The 19,720-nt window shown below is 33.3% G+C and overlaps 1 long non-coding RNA gene across 1 annotated transcript in view; it reads left to right on the top strand.

The window, feature by feature from the left end:
• Positions 1-19,720, top strand: part of LOC111095350 — a 229,881-nt gene that overhangs the window by 2,141 nt on the left and 208,020 nt on the right. The window contains exon 2 of the long non-coding RNA XR_005356776.1: positions 18,303-18,405. This is a non-coding gene — a long non-coding RNA (uncharacterized LOC111095350). The remainder of the gene's footprint in view (positions 1-18,302; positions 18,406-19,720) is intronic.

Here is a 19,720-nt window from a genome sequence, read left to right as displayed (position 1 = left end):
AGCACCTCGACATTTAGTAGTGAAACTTGCAAATTCCAGAGATAAAGAGAAAATCCTTAGGACAGCAAGAAACAAGAGATCCCTAACTTATATGGGGAGAAAATCAGATTAATAGCAGACCTCTCCACAGAGACCAGACAGGCCAGAAAGGGCTGGCAGGATATATTCAGGGTCCTAAATGAGAAGAACCTGCAGCCAAGAATACTTTATCCAGCGAGGCTTTCATTCAGAATAGAAGGAGAGATAAAGAACTTCCAAGATAGGCAGAAACTGAAAGAATATGTGACCACCAAACCAACTCTTCAAGAAATATTAAGAGAGACGCTGTAAAAGAAAGAGGAAGCCCAAGAAATAGTCCACAAAAACAGGGACTGAATAGGATTACAATGATGCTAAATTCATATCTTTCAATAGTAACTCTGAATGTGAATGGACTAAATGACCCCATCAAAAGATGCAGGGTTTCAGACTGGATAAAAAAACAAGACCCATCTATTTGCTGTCTACAAGAGATTCATTTTAGATCTAAGGACATCAACAGCCTGAAAATGAAAGGTTGGAGAACCATTTACCATTCAAATGGGCCTCAAAAGAAAGCTGGGGTAGCCATCCTCATATCAGATAAATTAAAGTTTATCCTAAAGACTATAGTAAGAGATGAAGAGGGACACTATATCATACTTAAAGGATCAACCCAACAATAGGACCTAGCAATCATGAATATTTATGCCCCTAATGGGGGAGCTACCAAGTGTATCAATCAATTAATTACCAAAGTAAAGACATAATTAGGTAATAATACACTAATACTAATCAGGTCTCAACCGATAGCAAAAAATTGAGATTGTCCCCTGCGTATTTTCAGACCATAATGCTTTGAAACTTGAACTCAATCACAAGAATAAATTTGAAAGAAACTCAAACTCGTGGAGGTTAAAGAGCATCCTGCTAAAGGATGAATGGGTCAAGCAGGAAATTAGAGAAGAATTTAAAAGATTCATGGAAACTAATGAGAATGAAGATACAACCATTCAAAATCTTTCGGATACAGCAAAAGCAGTTCTAAGAGAGAAATACATCGCAATACAAGCATCCCTCAAAAAATTGGATAAAACTCAAATACACAAGCTAACCTTGCACCTAAAGGAACTGGAAAAAGAACAGCAAATAAAGCCTACACCAAGCAGAAGAAAAGAGTTAATAAATATTCGAGCAGAACTCAATGAATAGAGAGAGACCAGAAGAACTGTAGAACAGATCAACAAAACCAAGAGTTGGTTCTTGAAAGAATTAACAAGATAGATAAACCATTAGCCAGCCTTATTAAAAACAAAAGAGAAGAGACTCAAATTAATGAAATCATGAATGTAAAAGGAGAAATCACAACCAATACCACGGAAATACAAATGATTTTAAAAACATATTATGAGAAGCTATACGCCAATAAGCAATTGCCTTTTCTAGGCAGTCTAGAAGAAATGCACACATTTCTGGGAAACCACAAACTACCAAAACTGGAACAGGAAGAGCTAGAAAACTTGAACGGGCCAATAACCAGGGAGGAAATTAAAGCTGTCATCAAAAAACCTCCCAAGACACAGAAGCCCAAGGCCAGATGGCTTCCCACGGGAATTCTATCAAACGTTTAAAGAAGAAACCATACCTATTCTGCTAAAGATGTTCCGAAAGATCGAAAGGGATGGAATACTTCCAAACTCATTCTATGAGGCCAGCATCACCTTAATTCTAAAACCAGACAAAGACTCCACCAAAAAGGAGAATTATAGAACAATATCCCTGATGAACACAGATTCAAAAATTCTCAACAAGATACTAGCTGATAGGATCCAATAGTAGATTAAGAAGATTATTCACTATGACCAAGAACTTATTAAACTCAACAGCAAAGAAACAAATAATCCAGTCATGAAATGAGCAAAAGACATGAACAGAAATTTCACTAAAGAAGACATACACATGACCAATAAGCACATGAGAAAATGCTCTGCATCACTTGCCATCAGGGAAATACAGATCAAAACCACAATGAGATACCACCTCACACCAGTGAGAATGGCGAAAATTAACAAGACAGGGAACAACAAATTTTGGAGAGGATGTGGAAAAAGGGGAACCCTCTTCACTGTTGGTGGGAATGTGAACTGGTGTAGGCACTAATGGAAAACTGTGTGGAGGTTCCTCAGAGTTAAAAATAGAGCTACCCTACGACCCAGCAATTGCACTACTAGGGATTTATCCCAAAGATACAGATACAGTGAAAGACCAAGACACCTGCACCCTGATGTTCAAACTGCAGTGTCCACAATAGCCAAACTATGGAAGGAGCCTCGGTGTCCATCAAAAGATGAATGGATAAAGAAGATGTGGTTTATGTATACAATGGAATATTACTCAGCTATTAGAAACGACAAATACCCACCATTTGCTTTGACGTGGAGGGACCTGGAGGGTATTACGCGGAGTGAAGTAAGTCAGTCGGAGAAGGACAAACATTATATGGTCTCATTAATTTGGGGAATATAAAAAATAGTGAAAGGGATTAATGGGGAAAGGAGAGAAAATGAGTGGGAAATATCAGAGAGGGTGACGGAACGTGAGAGACTCCTAACTCTGGGAAATGAACAAGGAGTAGTAGAAGGGGAGGTTGGCAGGGGGATGGGGTGACTGGGTGACGGGCACTGAAGGGGGCACTTAAGAGAATGAGCACTGGGTGTTAAGCTATATGTTGGCAAATTAAACTCCAATAAAAAAATATACAGAAAAACCCAAATGGGAAATCATAGACCAACACCATTTATTAAGTAGTCCACCTTATTTAAATATAAAGATTGTATTAGTATGTAAATTATATAGATCTTAATCTTTTTAAGTTTCTGTTACTGGAAAGTTTGATAAATGCCTGTGAAAGCACTTTAGTCTTTTTTCAGGAGTTATTTATGAGAGAGAGAGAGCACATGAGGGGTGGGGCAGAGAGAGAGAGAGAGAGAGAGAGAGAAAATCTCATGCAGACTCCCTCCCGTGTGGAGCCCAAACGCAGGGCTTGATCTCACAACTCTTGAGATCATGACCTGAGCCAAAATCAAGAGTTGGATGCTTAACCAACTGAGCCACCTGGGCACCCCTACTTTACTCTTTGAAGAATTTTTTTTCCAACTCAATAATTTGTGATTTTATCACATTTTCTATCTATTGAGTCATTTGGCAATTTACATCATTCTAGAAAAAGCAACTGCTGCTTCTATATTTTCATACTTAGTGGCTAGAAATTGTTCATGAGCTTTTTAAAAATGTGTCTTTTTCCTTTGAATAGTCCACATTCGTTTTGTTCTTAAATTTGAAATTATGGGGCACCTGGGTGGTTCATTCATTTAAGCCTCTGCCTTCAGCTCAGGTCATGATCCCAGAGTCCTGTGATTGAGTCCTGCATCAGACTCCATGCTGGATGGGGAGTCTGCTTCTTACCCTACCCACTCTGCTTCTGCTCTCTCTCAAATAAATAAAATCTTTAAAAAATATTGAAATTATGACTCATTAATTTTTATGAATTTTGGTAAATGTCTACTTTGTGAAGGTTTTTAAAATCAACTTCTGGTTTTGTTTAATTTATAATTTTCTGCTCTTTATTATTTTCTTTCTTCTCAAGTAAAATTTATTTTGTTGTTCTTTTCCTAATTTCTTGAGTTGAAGACTTATGATTTTCTTAGGATTTCCATATCTCTATCAATAATTCTGGAGTGTCTCTTTAAGTTGTTAAACATGTTTATACATTTTTTATTTCTATATTATAGTTCATCCTAACTTAATTGAACCATGGCAAGAAATTCTGGTATATTTTATATCTACTATCTGCAATTCATGTATACTGTTTATATGCAACGCATGGTCATTTTTTATAAATGTTCCCTACAGTACTCAAAATAATGTATATTTCATATGCATACACATGCATACACACACTGAAACTGGTTAATTTTGTTGATATTTTTGCATATTTAATTAGTTGATTAATTATTTTTAAATATTTTATTTATTTATTCATGAGAGGCACAGAGAGAGAGTCAGAGATATAGGCAGAGGGCACCACCCAGGTGCCCTTTAATGTCAGTTTTTCTTTAATATATTTTAAGGCAATAGTACTTCCTGTGTATAAGTATATAATGAAAATCTTATCTTCTTGCAGGAGCATTCATTTTATTATAAAGAATCATTCTGCTTTATCTATATTAAACATTTTATTTTAAGTTCTGGTTTATCTAATATTGATAATGCTACAGTTTGCTTGGTTACTATTTGGTAAAAATTCTGGAGTTCATATCACAGCTCAATTATTTATTAGCTGGAAGAATGAATAAATTTTAAAAATATTCTATACTCCATTTTCTTCTTCTGGACTAGAAAAATAAAAGAAAAGCTATCTCTTAGAGTTTTGGGGCTTAGGGGCAAAGTCAATAGATACTATATTTGTAGGGTATGTCTATTTCATCTCATTCATTGTTAACATTCATTTTATAAATGAAATAAATATTAATGAATATTAATAATCATGTTAAATGTTAAATAATATTATATTAAATACTATTTAAATTAAATATTATTATTTAATGTAAATTAAATATTATTATTTAACATTTCAATATATTCATGTTAAATGTTAAATAATGTTATTATTATTTAACATTTCATCTTAATAATGTTTTATTCCATTGGTTTTCTTTGATTTTTATTGCTTTAAGCAGCATATTGCTAGAATTTTTTTTTCTAAGAATGAGGGAAAATGTGACTTTTTTGATAATTTATTAATTTGTGTGTGTGAGAGAAAGTGCATGAGTTCAAGGAAGGGGCAGAGGGAGAGGAAGAAGCAGACTCCCTTCTTGAGTAGGGTGACAGATGTGAGAGGCTCAGTCCCAGGACCCTGAGATCATGACCTGAGCCAAAGACAGATGCTTAACCAACTGAGCCACCCAAGTACCCCTAGAATTTTTAAAAATATGTTATAATCTTTCCAATAATTGGTGAATTTAATTTGTGCCTATATTTAGAAGTCTTTGAAGTGTCCTCATAAATATCATTCCATTTCCTGTTGGAGGTATGGAAGAATGGAGAAATAAAATAATGTGCTAAAATCTGGTATTGAGGACACAGTTAAGTAAGACGACCAAGATGGGTTTCCTAACACTAAATCCTATAATTAGGTAAAATTCCCACCTAGAAATGACAGTATTTGTCTGGAATGGTTTATTCTTAATGACTGTGATAACTTTAAAAACAAAAACAAAAATAAAAAGGGCACAACCAAGGCGATCATGTTCAAATTATTCTTTGTAAGTAAAGAAAAATAAACAGGTTGAATGAGTACAGAAAAAGAAAAAACATTTATTTATTTATATATTTTTAAAGATTTATTTACTTATTTAAGAGAGAGAGGGAGAAAGCATGCAAAGGGCAGGAGCAGAGGGAGAGGGAGAGAGAGTCTTAAGTAGACTCTAGACTGAGCGCAGAGTCCAACAGGAGGGTCTCGATCTCACAACCCTGAGATTATGAACTGATCTAAACCAGGAGTCAGAGGCTCACTGATTGCACCACCCAGGTGCTCCAAACATGTATATTCATAAGAACTGAACTACATTCACAGTTAAGGAATCATACCATGTGAAGAAGAAACATTCTCCTGAAATACCACTTGTTATGATTACTTTTTAAAATTATGTTATTTGACTTCATATTTATCATCATTTTGGTTTGTTAGATTTTTTTGTTTTTTTTAAGATTTTATTTATTTATTCATGAGAGACACATAGAAGACAAAGACACAGGCAGAGGGAGAAGCAGGCTCCATGCAGGGAACCTGATGTGTGACTTGATCCCGGATTTCCAGGATCACATCCTGGGCTGAGGGCAGCGCTAAACCACTGAGCCCCCCGGGCTGCCCTAGTTTGTTGGTTTTATCCCCATTCCCTTTTTTCTGTGTTACTAAACTCTCTATAATTCCCTATTAGTTTATCTTCTTGGTTAGAGCTTTGCATGGTATTTTAACTATTTACTCTTAAGTTGTAATTCTTTTTTTTTTTAAGTTGTAATTCTTTAAACAACTGAATTTAATATTAACTCTTAGTACTTACCTAAATATTTTTGTACAAAATTGTACTTTTTCTGTTCCTTTGTGAGAGAGCTTTAGCATATTTTGACCATTCTCTGACTACTGCCATTGTGTTGTAAGAGTTTTGTTTAAACATTTTCTTAAAAATAAAAAGAAATATTTGCTGTTGTTGTGTTATTGCTGTTGACTTAATATGATCTGGGTGTGATAAATGCTTTGCATTTGCTTTCTTAAAAGTGTTTATATTTTACCCTCTTTTCTGGATGGAAAGTTGCCTGGTCTTAAAAACCTATATTGTCAGGGTTGTTTGGGTTCTTTTTTGGATTTTTTGTTTTTTTCAGTTGTTGTAATGTACATAGGTGTTGATGACAAGAATCTCACTATTCTAATTATAGTTACTCTTTTTCTCTCTGGAAGCTATTTAGACTTTAACTTTTGTATGATATTCATCAGTTTCATGCCAACATATCTATATTTTAAATACATCCTGATCAAAATTCCAAGTTCACTTTCATCCTACAAACACTTGACATTCTTTAATTCTGGAACATTCTTTTCATTTATCTCCTGATATATTGTGTTTCTTTCATTGACTTCTCATCTTATTCTTTTGGATACATGGTGGAATTTCTTTATCTTTCATGTCTCATAAAATATCTTTTTTTTTTTTTAAAGATTTTATTTATTTATTCATGATAGTCACAGAGAGAGAGAGAGGCAGAGACACAGGCAGAGGGAGAAGCAGGCTCCATGCACCGGGAGCCCGATGTGGGATTCGATCCCGGGTCTCCAGGATCGTGCCCTGGGCCAAAGGCAGGCGCCAAACCGCTGCGCCACCCAGGGATCCCTCATAAAATATCTTTTTTAAATTTTTCAACAGAAGATTCTGAGTAAATTCCTCAATGTTAGCTTCCAATTTACTAAATTCCTCTTTGAGTCCAGAGAAAAGTTGTTTCATCCATTTTGTTTTCTTAAAATGTTTGAATTATTTCTTTTTTTAAAAAAGATAATCACTTGTTTTATTTTTACATTTGTCGTTTTGATTTCAAAATGTTCTGTCTACTTGTATTAGAAGTTGTCTCATTAATCATTTGAGTTTCTTTTTCAGGTGATTCAGTAAACTTATTCTCATCTGGAGAGAATCCATGTTTTGATTATTATTTTCATGGTTATGTTTCTTAGAACTAGATTTATTGATGTATTTTGGAATGTAGATTTTAATGCTCATTTCATTGGGGAGGATAGTCTTACTATTTCGTTCTTTCTTTCTCTCCCTGTGCAGTCTCTTCTCCTTATCTAGCTTTTTTTGTCACTTCTACTTGACTCTTTTAGTACCTTTACACAGTTCTTACAATGTTTTCTTATATGATTGCAGCAATGTTAAACATGTGAATGATACACTCGCAGAGCATGCTAAAGGTTTAGCTCAGTCCTGTATAAGAGGATGTGCCTGTGTCCTGTTACCTTCCTAGGTCTGTGGGTTTTTTAAAAACTATAATCTCAAGACTGGTAGTAATTGGTTTTATTTAATGACTGACTTCTTTCTTTTTTTCCTTCTGCAAGGAGAAAGCAACACAGTTCCTTGATTTCAGTAGTCTGATTCAACAATCTTTTTTATTCCAACCACAGCCTTCCACTTACCTTGTAAGGAATGAATACACAGTTACTCCAGATGAGGAACTCAGCCATAGTTTCATCTTCAGTTAAAGCTGTAGGTGCTGCTTTTGATTTTTGTGGTGCACATGGTCTACAAAGATTTTTCCTATTATGTAAGCCTGGCTAGGGTTTTTAATTTTATCTTTTTATATTTTATTTATGATTGCTATGTGTTTTGAAGAAAAGAAATTATTGGAACATAATCTCACTATCATCCTGCCTTGAAAATCAGCATAAAAACAATTGCCATTCATTATATATGTGTGTGTGTGTGTGTGTGTGTGTGTGTGTGTGTGTGTGTGTGTGTATTGAAAGTAGATAACTTTATAGAGAGGGGGAGAATCTTAAGTCAAAGCAGTAGTATTCAGTTGGCAAAAAGTCAATTTGTTGGTGAGGTGAGCAGCAAATTTCTGATTATTTTCTCAGTGTGTGCTATAGGCCTAGGCTTTTGACAAAGTTAAGTTATGGTGAAAAGGAAATAGATTCTTTTGTGTCCCATGAATCGCAGCTTTTAGTAGTATCTTATATTGCCTTGTTCATAATCTGATAATGAAAAGGAAATAAATTGTTCTCCGGAAATAAAATGTTTCAAAGATATACAACTTTTAGAATAGTAGTTGAAGTTGAGGAAGAGCTAATTTACCAGATGGCACCATTATACTCTCAAATAGTTCATTTGCCTCCAATGGATAATTTCTTTAACATTGGTTATTTCCACTCATTCTGATTAACAATACAGTTGAGACCTCTCTGCTTGACTGAACCATGTAAAAAAGAACCTTTGCTAAAATTCACAATGACTTTTATCATGGAGACCACAGAAAGTGGCTTAGTAACATAGGACTGTTGCTAAAATGGTTTATAACTCTTCCCTCTTCCTTCTCTGGAGATATTTGTAATCCCCTAAGAACCTTCTATTTTGGGGCCCTGAGGTTATAATATACATTCATAAATTTGCCATACAGCAATTTTTGTTAAAGACTGAGAAAATGAGTAAGATATATGTTAAAAGTTAGACTTTTAGTGAAACCCTGATCAGTTCAGCATATAGCTCTGAAGCGTAATTGCATTTAAAGTTTCTTGGCAATCTTAGAGTGAATGATAACATACCTTGGTTTAAAAACCAAATATTTTATTCTTCATGGTTTTATTCAGGATTTTATTGAATCTTACATAATCTACAATTCTTAATATTTTTGATTTTCTTGTTTATTCATCTACAGCAAATAAGATAGCAATATATAACAAGGAAAGAGAATAAGGAAGGTGCTAAAGAGGACAATGGAAAAAAAATGACAGGTTGCCAAAGAAAAGCCACAGCAAAATGATATTATAAAAGCTATTATTCATTAAGACAATATTATATTATATTTGAAGACTTCTATTAAAATGAATAGTAGAATTGGGGTGCCTAGCTGGCTCAGTTGATAGAGCATACAACTCTTGATCTCAGGGTTGTAAGTTTGAGCTTATACATTGGGTGTAGAGATTACTTAAAAATAAAATCTTTAAAATAAATAGTAAAATAGATGTGGAAGTTGAGAAACTTTCCACAACAATGGAAAATTTTGAGGAAAAAAATGTTCAGCTAATAAGAGGATAAGTTTTTCATTAACATATCCCAGCAGGTGAGCCATGGCATAGGAGCATAGTATGAATAGGTTACAAGGATCCTAAGATAATCAACTGCTTAAAGTCTTGAGTAGTAGCCAGTAGTAGAACTGGAGCCAGTAGTAGAACTTCAAAGCCTATTTTCTTGTGCCAAAGCATCCTTGTCAATTTATCCCCTGTACTTTGAAATGAAAATATTGGAAATATTGTTCTGGATAATTTATAATAAAAAAAGGACCAAAAAATGCCAGAAAGATAATGCCATTAAGATTACTTAAATTAAAACTCCTTGGTGGCAGAAATTTATGAATCCATTGTGTCCATACTTAGAAGATGCCTCACATATAGATAGTTTGCAATAAGTATTTGTGAATGAATATTAGAGACAGCTAAAGGCAACAAATGTGGGACAAGCTGAAATTTAAAGAATAGAAATGAGTTAACTAGAAGAAAGGGGGAATTAAAATAATGGGCAATGACACAAGCAAAGTCATGGGAGAGATGAGGAGTAAGGGATATATATACACACACACACACACATATGCAAGCAAGATTATGAAGAAATGTTGAAATGAAGGGATATTGGTACGCATATGTTTTAGTTAAAATAATACATCAGTGTAAATGATCACTTCTGGGCTAATGGAGAAAAAGCTAAATTTAGAACAAAGCACAGTAGAGTACCCTAACAGATGTAAGAATAATAAATTTGCTTTCATATATACTTATTATCTTTTATAAAAGGTTAATATCCCATATAACTTTATGAAATACAACATTAAAAAAATTTCAAAAGGAAAAATTAAGAAAATCACTTCTTACACTATAGATACCTGAGAAAAAAACCCAAAAGAGTAAGATTTTTTTATGTATTTACAAAAATTAACCAGAATCAACTACTGCCATTTTTTAAAAACAGAAATTCCTGGCCCCATCTCTTGAGAATGTGATTATGACTGGAGCCTAGTAACTGCTATATCTCACTAGGACTTTCTGATGATTAGTCATCTTAGGAAAATAGATTTCATGAAAAACTTCATAGGCATGAAAGTGGAGATTAGTTTTACTAGCAGCTAGTATTCACTATAAATGACATTCTTGAGAACTTCTTTTGAAAAACATAAGTCATAGCTGGAAGATAATCTAGGTCAAGACAACTATTCTTTTATTTTTTATAGACAACATTATGTGAATGCATTTCATATGACTCATTAACTCAAAACAAATATCAAATTCCAAGAACTTGTTCTCCTAGGCAGCAATTTATTTAAATATAAACATGAAGTATAGTATTAAAAATATCCTTAGTACATGCATTGGAAGTCACCTTATATTTATATTTTATAAATTCTATTACACATCCTGTTTTAGAACCCTGAACTTGTGCATGTGTGAATACCATGAACTTTCTTTTGACACAAACTGAATCACCTCCCTGGTGAACTCATTAACTTGAAAAGCCAACACTGGTTGGCCCAGCCAAATGATGTATTGTTGATTTTGCTTACTCTAAGTTATTTTGGTTTAATTATGAAGTTGTTTTCACTATAATAATATCTTTTGAAATCACTGAACCAAGAACCTTTCAGTAATGAAAGGAAAATTAATTACCTGCATGAAGCTATAAAAGTTTAAATTATTTAAAGAAAATTAGAAAATCACCTATAGATAATGAGAAATGGTTTTAATGATCATGTTGAATTTTTAAGAAATTTTTTGGTGCTAAAGGCTAATTATCTATAAGCAGTCCAGAATTTAAGTTAAAGCTACTTTTACACATCACAAAACAGTGACATTTTGAGGGTTATTCACTAAATGATTACTTCTGATATTTTTAAGAGAATATGTACTTCAAAAAAAAAAAAAAAGAATATGTACTTCATTTTGATGACTTCCTCAAGTTCAGTGTAGTGACCTTAATCATACAGTTATCAACTTTCAAGGAGTCAGGTCTTAAGGTGACTTGCTTTATCTTGATTGAGTATTTATATTATGCAATTATGAGAATCATTAATGGTCTTTTCAGTATGATTGGCTTGAGTTCTTAAAGTCCAAAACTTTGAACCTTTATTTTACATTGTATTTCTGTTATCTGACATCAGTGAAAGAAAAATGAGGCTTTTGAAAAGAATTCATTATAAATATTTCTTCTTGTTATAGTTACTCCATTTAACTGTTTCAGCCATATCAAAGGACAAGCCAGAATTACCATTTTTAGGATCTTTAAAGCCATAAAAGGTATTATGAGAAGCTTCATCATTTTTTGGTAACTGAACTGGAACTACTGCAGACATTTAATATATCCAATAAAAGTGTGGATAAAATGAAAGCACTACCATAGTAATATATAACTAGAAACTAACATTTCAACGACTTCTTCAAGTACTGACTATAACATCAATTGCAGAAAAACGGTCTTAACAGCTCATCAGGCAGCTAGAAAAGGGAAATTTCTAAAATAATTTTGTACATTATTCTCAGGTATTAGCCATTAATAAAGTGGCAAGCCTTTCTCAGTGTAGAAAAGATTTAGAGACTGACTTATAAAAATAGGGTTATTTAGATTTCAACAACTCAGAATTACCTTTTAGTCTCTTTTTCTGAAAACATTCTACAAATTTTACTTGTTTTAAAGGATAGCTGTCATTACAAGTTTTAGGAATATAGGTATGTAATTAAATTTGACTAATTTTATGTCTAATAACATTTTAGGGAGACGTTTCACTTTTTAAAATATGAATATAAATGAGGATTAATTAATCAAAAACTAAGGCAAACTTTGTAATTTTTTAAAATTTTATTTATATATTTAAGAGAGGGAACAAGAGGGAGAAGCAGACTTCCCACTGAGCAGGGAGCCCAACTCTAGGCTCCATCCCAGGACCCTGGGATCATGACCTGAGCCGAAGAGTCAGGCTCAGACACTTAACCAACTGAGCCACCCAGGTACCCTGGCAAACTTTGATTAATGATAAAATACATTTTTATAAATCATTAGATTTTGATTTTTTAAAAAAGATTTTATTTATTTATTCATGAGAGACACAGATTGAGAGAGAGAGAGGCAGAGACACAGGCAGAGGAAGAAGCAGGCTCCATGCAAGGAGCCCGATGTGGGACTCGATCCTAGGTCTCCAGGATCACGCCCTGGGCCGAAGGTAGGCACTAAACCACTGAGCCACCCAGGCATTCCCTAGATTTTGATTTCCTATAACTAACATTGAATAATTATCATAGTTTTATAGTATATTACTATAACCACTCATATTTTATACCAGTAAGTATTTATTATTTCAGATCATAGGGTTTCTGAAGCCCTATCTTATGCAGAATTTTAGAACTACTCTGAACCCTTAATCAATCTTTCTCACACACACACACACACACACACACACACACACACACACACTCAACATTCTAAACCTTATAAAAGCTGCCAAAGGAATCATTTAAAGCCAAGTATGCATTCCTTTATTTGTATCGAGGACACACAAAATGAATGATGCTAACTGAAAAAATATTGTTTTGTCACAATGAAATATGCCCTCATTTTTTGTCTCTCCCCACACCCCCTAAAAGAAACTACAAGCAGAACTCTCACAAAAGGGATTTAAAGATTGTGGAGGGAATGGAGAGAGATGACATCCATCTGTAAATTCATTTAAATACTTTGTATTCTTTAAAATAAAACTGTAAGACAGATGTATCATACAGAGATTGCTACAAATACAAATTAGTGACATTTTGTATGTGTTAAATCTTAAGTGATGGTTACTACACAATTCTCATTACCATCCCTTGTCTATCAGAAGTTTTTCTAAATCTCTATAACTTTATTTGGTTTTATTCCCACTGGTATGCATTCTGAGAATTGCTTTTATAAGCCAGTTTTCCCATCCAATGCCATCTCACCTTATGGCTAATAATCTTTGGAGCATAATGTCAAGTCCTTCCATGGTTCCAGAGGATGAAAGTAATTTGGCCATCATATAGAGAAACATGCATTTTTGTCTATTCTCAGTGGGTTTACAGATTGGTCCTACTTTTTTGGAGGGTGACTTGCAACTTCTATCAAAATTGAAAACCCACGTACTCTTTAAACCAGCAATTCCATGCCGAGGATTTCATCAAAGTGTTAAAGTTACATATACGTGAAAGTGTGTGCATAACAATATTTTATTATATTCCATTATGGCAGTAAAAAATATAAAGGAATTTAAATGCAGTAAAGACCTGGTTAAATAAATTATGGTTATCCATACAACAACTTACCATATAATTCATTTTTAAAAACTCAAGCTGTCAGTGTTTGTATTTCTGTCAAAAAGAGATTTACATATTCTCAGTAAGAAATTCTCACCATTGAATTCCTCAAAAAAAAAAAAAAAAAAGAGAGAAAATACATGCAGATTTACTCTTAAAGTGTAGTCCAAATTCTCACTGCCTTACTTCAGTCAATTTATATTCATTTTGACTCACCAATTGGATATTTTTATAAAAATACATCAGCTTCAATAAATTACTTGGTCTACACAATGACTAAAGATGTCAGTAACGTGATTTTCATCTTCAACAAATTAGCTAAAAATGTGGAAATCGATTTGCAATCATTTCAAATTATATGACTTACTCTTTTAGGGTATGGTATCCAAAAATGGTAATTTGAAATTTGCAAATGGCTTGTTTGTGAATCTTACTAAAATATATTGTTTATGAATCTTTACTCTTTATATTTTGTGATAAATATGCTATTCTAGTTTTCTTTTTTTTTTGGTGCTTTCTAATGGTTTCTTATGTATTATTTCTTTCAAATCTCACAGCAAGTATGTAGATAAAGTATTATCATTCCTAAATATTCAGGAGAGAACTATGATTCAGCTTGATAAGGTAATTAGAGGATCACCTACAATCAGTATGCTAAAGGAAAATTCTGAGTTTTGGCCTTATGTAGACTTTACTTCCAGTGCTGTAAATAATTTACCACATCCACTACAACTCTGGTTTACCCTGATTTGACCCTCATTCTATTAGCACAATTTCTCCATCTTTTTTACTGGATTATTTAACCACTCTAGACACAATGTGTATCAATTCATGTACCTGGAGACTTGCTTAATTTTCAAAGTTTGGGTGGGATGGATAATTTGTTATTTTGGGAATAATTCTCTCTCTCTCTCTCTCTCTCACTCTGTGTGTGTGTGTGTGTGTGTGTGTGTCTCCATCCCTCTCTCACTCTTCCCTTCTCCCTCCATTTGACTCCCTCCTTTGGTGTGCCTTTGTGCTTGTTTGTGTGTGTCCCTCTCTCTCTCTGTCTCTGTCTTTCCATTTCTCCTGGCCATCTTGCATCTACATTCTATATTTTCTCCACATCAAGGTGAAGTAGTTAGTGGTATGTAAGTGTGTTTGTGTGAACTTATATGGGTAAGAAGTGTGCTGAGGAGATTGTTCTTTTGGAGTGTTCTTTCAGAAAGCATCTCTCACCTCTTATTTCAGGTTAAACCTGAAAACAGATCCTCTATTGAATAGAAAAATAGATACTAATACTGAACTTAGTAAGCAACAAGCTCTAATGGTTTTCAATGATGTTTTTATTTAAAATTTTGCATGGCTACTTTTTTTTAACTAAAATATCCCTGAAACCTCAGTGGACTATAGCTATGAGTCCAAAACTTTGCTAGTCATGAGAAAAACAACATAAATGTAGACTTAATGGATATCAGCATAAAACTAATTAATCACAAGCTCTGTGAGATGACTCTCTGGAATCTCTGCATTTTAAAAACACTCCTAATTGATTCTCATAAATATATAATTTTGAAGTCTACTAGTCAGAGTAATACTGAAATGCTGATTGATTCTCAGAGTGTGTATAACATGTAAGTTTGAACTTACTTTCATTTAGGAGAACATTGATTGTATTTTGCCCTTTGTTACACTGTCTGTCCAATTACACTATAACTGTCTTTAGCTGCCTAGAACACCCTTTCTTATAATGCATACCTTAAAAAGTCTTTGAGAATGCCACTTCTTATTTCCTAATTTCACTGGTAAAATTTACTATTAACTGACAATGTAGTCTGTACATGGAAAAGAAAAAACTTCAGTCTCATTTTTCTTCTCTCTGTCCAAATATTCTGAAAAATCATTGAAATTTTGCATGAAAACCTTCAAGCCAAGGTTTGGGTGGGATGGATATGAGTCACAGAAAACAGGTTAGGCCTCATATGAAATTGTTATGAATTATTATGCAATGATTCCAAAGGCTGACTGATCCTTTTTCTGTTTTCTTTACACCATCATATCATTCTACTGGTCAGGAGAATTTAGGAATAGTTTTCATCTATCTCAAAGTATGTGCATCTAGATGGCCACTGATCTCTTGGTTTCTGGACATTGTATAAATCCTTACACAAACACTACTGTCCATCAAAGATACAAAATGTCATATACTTTTGCCCTAAGGGATAATAGAAGTCAAATTTCCACTCATTCTATTTCTAACTATGTGTCTTAGGTATCCAAACTTTCTCTACATCCTGAGTGTCTAGAAAAGTCTAGAAGTGGAGTCCATCAATTAAAGCTAGTACCTTCTTTCCTGACTCATTCCAACAGCCACCTTACAAGTCTGACCTCTCCTTTTTTTGCATTGAGCTAACACTTTGAGGAATTATTTAAACTTGAACATTGATTATACTGAAAACAAACAGATCTTGTCCAGACCACCATATTCTAATCCCTGGAATTTTTTGCCCTTAGACTTAATGTGTGCCTAGAATGAGATTGTTCATTTGGGCTTTGATGTTTGACTATGCCTTGGCTTACAGCTTCATCCCACAGTGGTCACCCTCTAGCTCGGAAGGATTGGTTTATTTCAAGCTCTGTTATATGTAAGCCTTGCCACATTCTAAACCCCTTTTAAAATGGAGTGCTGATGTGGTGATTTCACAGAGTCTTTGGGAATGAATTCAAAGAAATAAGCTCTTAAAAGTATACTTCATTAAATCAATGTTATTGGCTCAGTCATTTGTATAATCATCTTTAAATATAAACCAAATCCATTCCATTTTGAAAGTTCTCATCAATAGAGCACAGAATTAACTTTGTAGAAGTTATTCTAAGATAATACTTCTAAGTTTAGCATAAATGAAATCACAAATGAAATATTTCTTCTCTTTCTGGTTGAAATATTGTTTTCCTTGGGTGATATGTTATAAAAACAAGTAAAATGACTTAAGAACTTTTGGCATTGGATTTATGGTTTGAAAAACAAATGGCACTACCACCTTTTGAACTATACCATAGAAGTGAGCAGTGCACACATGAGCACACACATGCACAAATGCATGCATGCTGATGCATACTTACTTTCCTGACTTTGTCATGCCAGAAGTAGTAAGTTAATTATGGACTGCAGGATAGAAAGGACTGTGAGGCAAAAGATTTTGTCAATTGAAGAATAATCATTTCAATTGTATTTAATAAGGAATAGAAAAAATAGTTTTTTCAAAGGTTCTAGTACCTACCTCCTAGAAATATCAATTAGCTGAGCTTTAATAAGGAGTTCTCAGCTAAATCTCTTATTACTATCTAACTTAATGAAATAAATGGTTATAATGATGAAAAGTATAAGAAGACTAGAAAATTATTTAGTTTTGTAAAATGTACTTCATATCAGTGAGAAATGGAGCAATAGTGACTAGGAGAATCTAAAATGTGCCATTAAAGTTATGGAAATTGATGTAAATGAACTCAAGATTGATGTAAATTTTTACTTTCTGTGATAAAATCTCCAGGAAGTGTGTAAGTGTAATTTATTTCAGTATGACTATTTTTAATTAGGTAATTATTTTGAGGATTCTTGAATAGATTAAATGAAGTAATGTATATGAAGACACTGGTAGATGATAAGCTTTTAAAAATATCAATTATTTTGTCTTAAAACATTGCAATTGTTATATTTGGATGATATCTCTTACTTTTCAAATCAACTATAAATGCTTATTTGAGCCTCATGATAATCATGTGAAATAGACATTTCAGATTTTATTTTTCTAAGGCTGAAATCAATAATCAATTAAATGGCAACACTGGTCAGAACTCATATGTGCTGACTGCAAATTTTATGGCCCTTTTCTTCAAGTACCCTTTACCTTTGCTTTTTATTGGTCATTTAGGAATACTTTCTCTACTTAACAGTAGTAGAAGAATGAAAAATACTGATGTTATATCTTTAGGCTTAACACTTTATTGTTTTTCTTGAAAATATAAATGTCATGATGAAGAGGATATTATTTTATATATTTAAAAAGAAAGGGAGAACAGAGGCACCTGGGTGGCTCAGTTGGTTAAACATCCGACTGTTGATTTTGGGTCAGGTCATGATCTCAGGGTTATGAGATCAGGCCCCATGTCAGGCTCTGCACTGCAAGTGGAGCCTGCTTGATACTCTCTTCCCCTCACTTCCCCGCTGCTTGCTATTTCTCTGTCTCTCTCAAAAAGTAATAATAATTATTATTAATAATAATAAATAAATAAATAAATAAAAACAAAAAGGACAGTGGTCAGTATGATAACCTATCACCTTAATTGCTTCCCTTCCTTCCTTAATTTATTTTGTCCCTCACTCTCTACTGTATTGGGATCAGACCTTCCAAGTAAAAATTCAACTCTTAACTCACGCCCAAAGTTCTATTCTCTAGGGAATCTTGACCAAGTGAAGGCAACTGAAGGAATTAATATATTTAGAACACCTATTTTGTACCATATATTTTGTTAAGTAACATATAACAATGAAACAAAAAATTTTAGTATAATCATAGACATATAAAGTGGTACCACTAATATAAGATCTTAGAGTTTCTTTTTTCATCCATTATAGTAGTGTTTTCTTTTTATTTCTTTTTTCTTTTTTTTCCAGCCATTTGCTTCTAACAAAGTCCTTATTATGATCAAGAGCATCTTGTGACCAGAGGCCTTGAGTGGTTCAAGGAAAAGCAGAAGTATTTGGATGTACTACTCAGGTAAACTATAAGTGGTATGAAATTTTACCTAGTATTACCATAGTGCTTTGTGAATCTTTCTCTTCGGATTCTAGTAAACCCATTGAGGAAATTATCTACTTGTTACACATGGCATCACAGTACCACTAAGCACTCTCTAGAGACTGCTTTAAGTGTATAAAAGTAATGCAATTACATATAATTTCTCTAGCTTCTCTGAATTTGGAAATACGGTAAGTGTATCACATGCTCAGGTCTGATCCTGCTTAATGTAAAAAAAATAGATTTGATAAATTAGAGGTCATTGTTGGCCTTATTGAAGATACAGTTTAGGAGAGAGGGTCAGAAGCCCATTAAATATTCATATTTTTTTCTTTTTGTACAAGTCATTTCATAGCTTCAGTCATTTTAATTAGGTTTCACTTATGCACCCTAATTTTTTTGATTTGAGCTCCTAGAGAAGCAAAGTCTTAGAATTATAGTATTTACTATAAAAATATGCCATTAGGTACTATTTCACCTTCGGTAGTATCCCTAAAAAAGTTCTCAGCTATTGGTTTAGATTTTAATGTTAGATTAATGTCTTCAAAGATTAGTTCAAGTGAATAACAATCTGTCTTAAAAAAGAATATTAGGGGGGCACCTGGGTGACACAGTCAAGTGGCTGAATCTTGGTTTCAACTCAGTCATGATTTTAGGGTCCTGGAATCGAGCCCTATATTGGGCTCTGAGCTTATTGCAGAGTCTGCTTGAGACTCTTTCTCCCCTTCATTCTGCCCCTGTCCCACTTGAGCTCTCTCTCTCTCTCTCTCTTGCTCTTTCTCAAATACATGAAATCTTTAAATTTGTTTTTATTTTAAAGAATATTTTGTTTATTAAGTTTAATATCACTTGCACATGAACCATTTGTTAACTGTGAAGATGTTTTAAGTTCTTCCAGGAGGCTGACATTTTAGTGTCCAAAAGAACTTAACATTTATTTACTATTACCTAGAATTTGTAAAAATAGAAATTACTAATGGTAGCAAATGAAGTAATTTGATTTCTTGTAAAGGATAATTTTTCCATTATAGAAGTCAAAATTCTATATCCTTTGACTAAATTATTATTTTATCTCAATACCTAAAATGTTTCTATTTATTTTATAGTAAGAAAGTTAAATAATCAACCTCATCTGCTTGTCTGAACATTTAAGAAAACCATATGACTAAAATCACATTTACTTTAACAGTCTGCCATACATATACTCTGATAGGCACTAGAGCCATATGCAAAATGAGGATTGTAGAGGTAGTCCCTATTTTCACAACGTATGTTTCTGAATCTTGTTCCATAA

The sequence above is a fragment of the Canis lupus genome, chromosome 3 (assembly GCF_011100685.1).
Source record: "Canis lupus familiaris isolate Mischka breed German Shepherd chromosome 3, alternate assembly UU_Cfam_GSD_1.0, whole genome shotgun sequence".
NCBI classification, from domain to species: domain Eukaryota; kingdom Metazoa; phylum Chordata; class Mammalia; order Carnivora; family Canidae; genus Canis; species Canis lupus.
The sequence above is the reverse complement of the archived record's forward strand: the minus strand, read 5'-3'. Positions and strand labels throughout refer to the sequence as shown.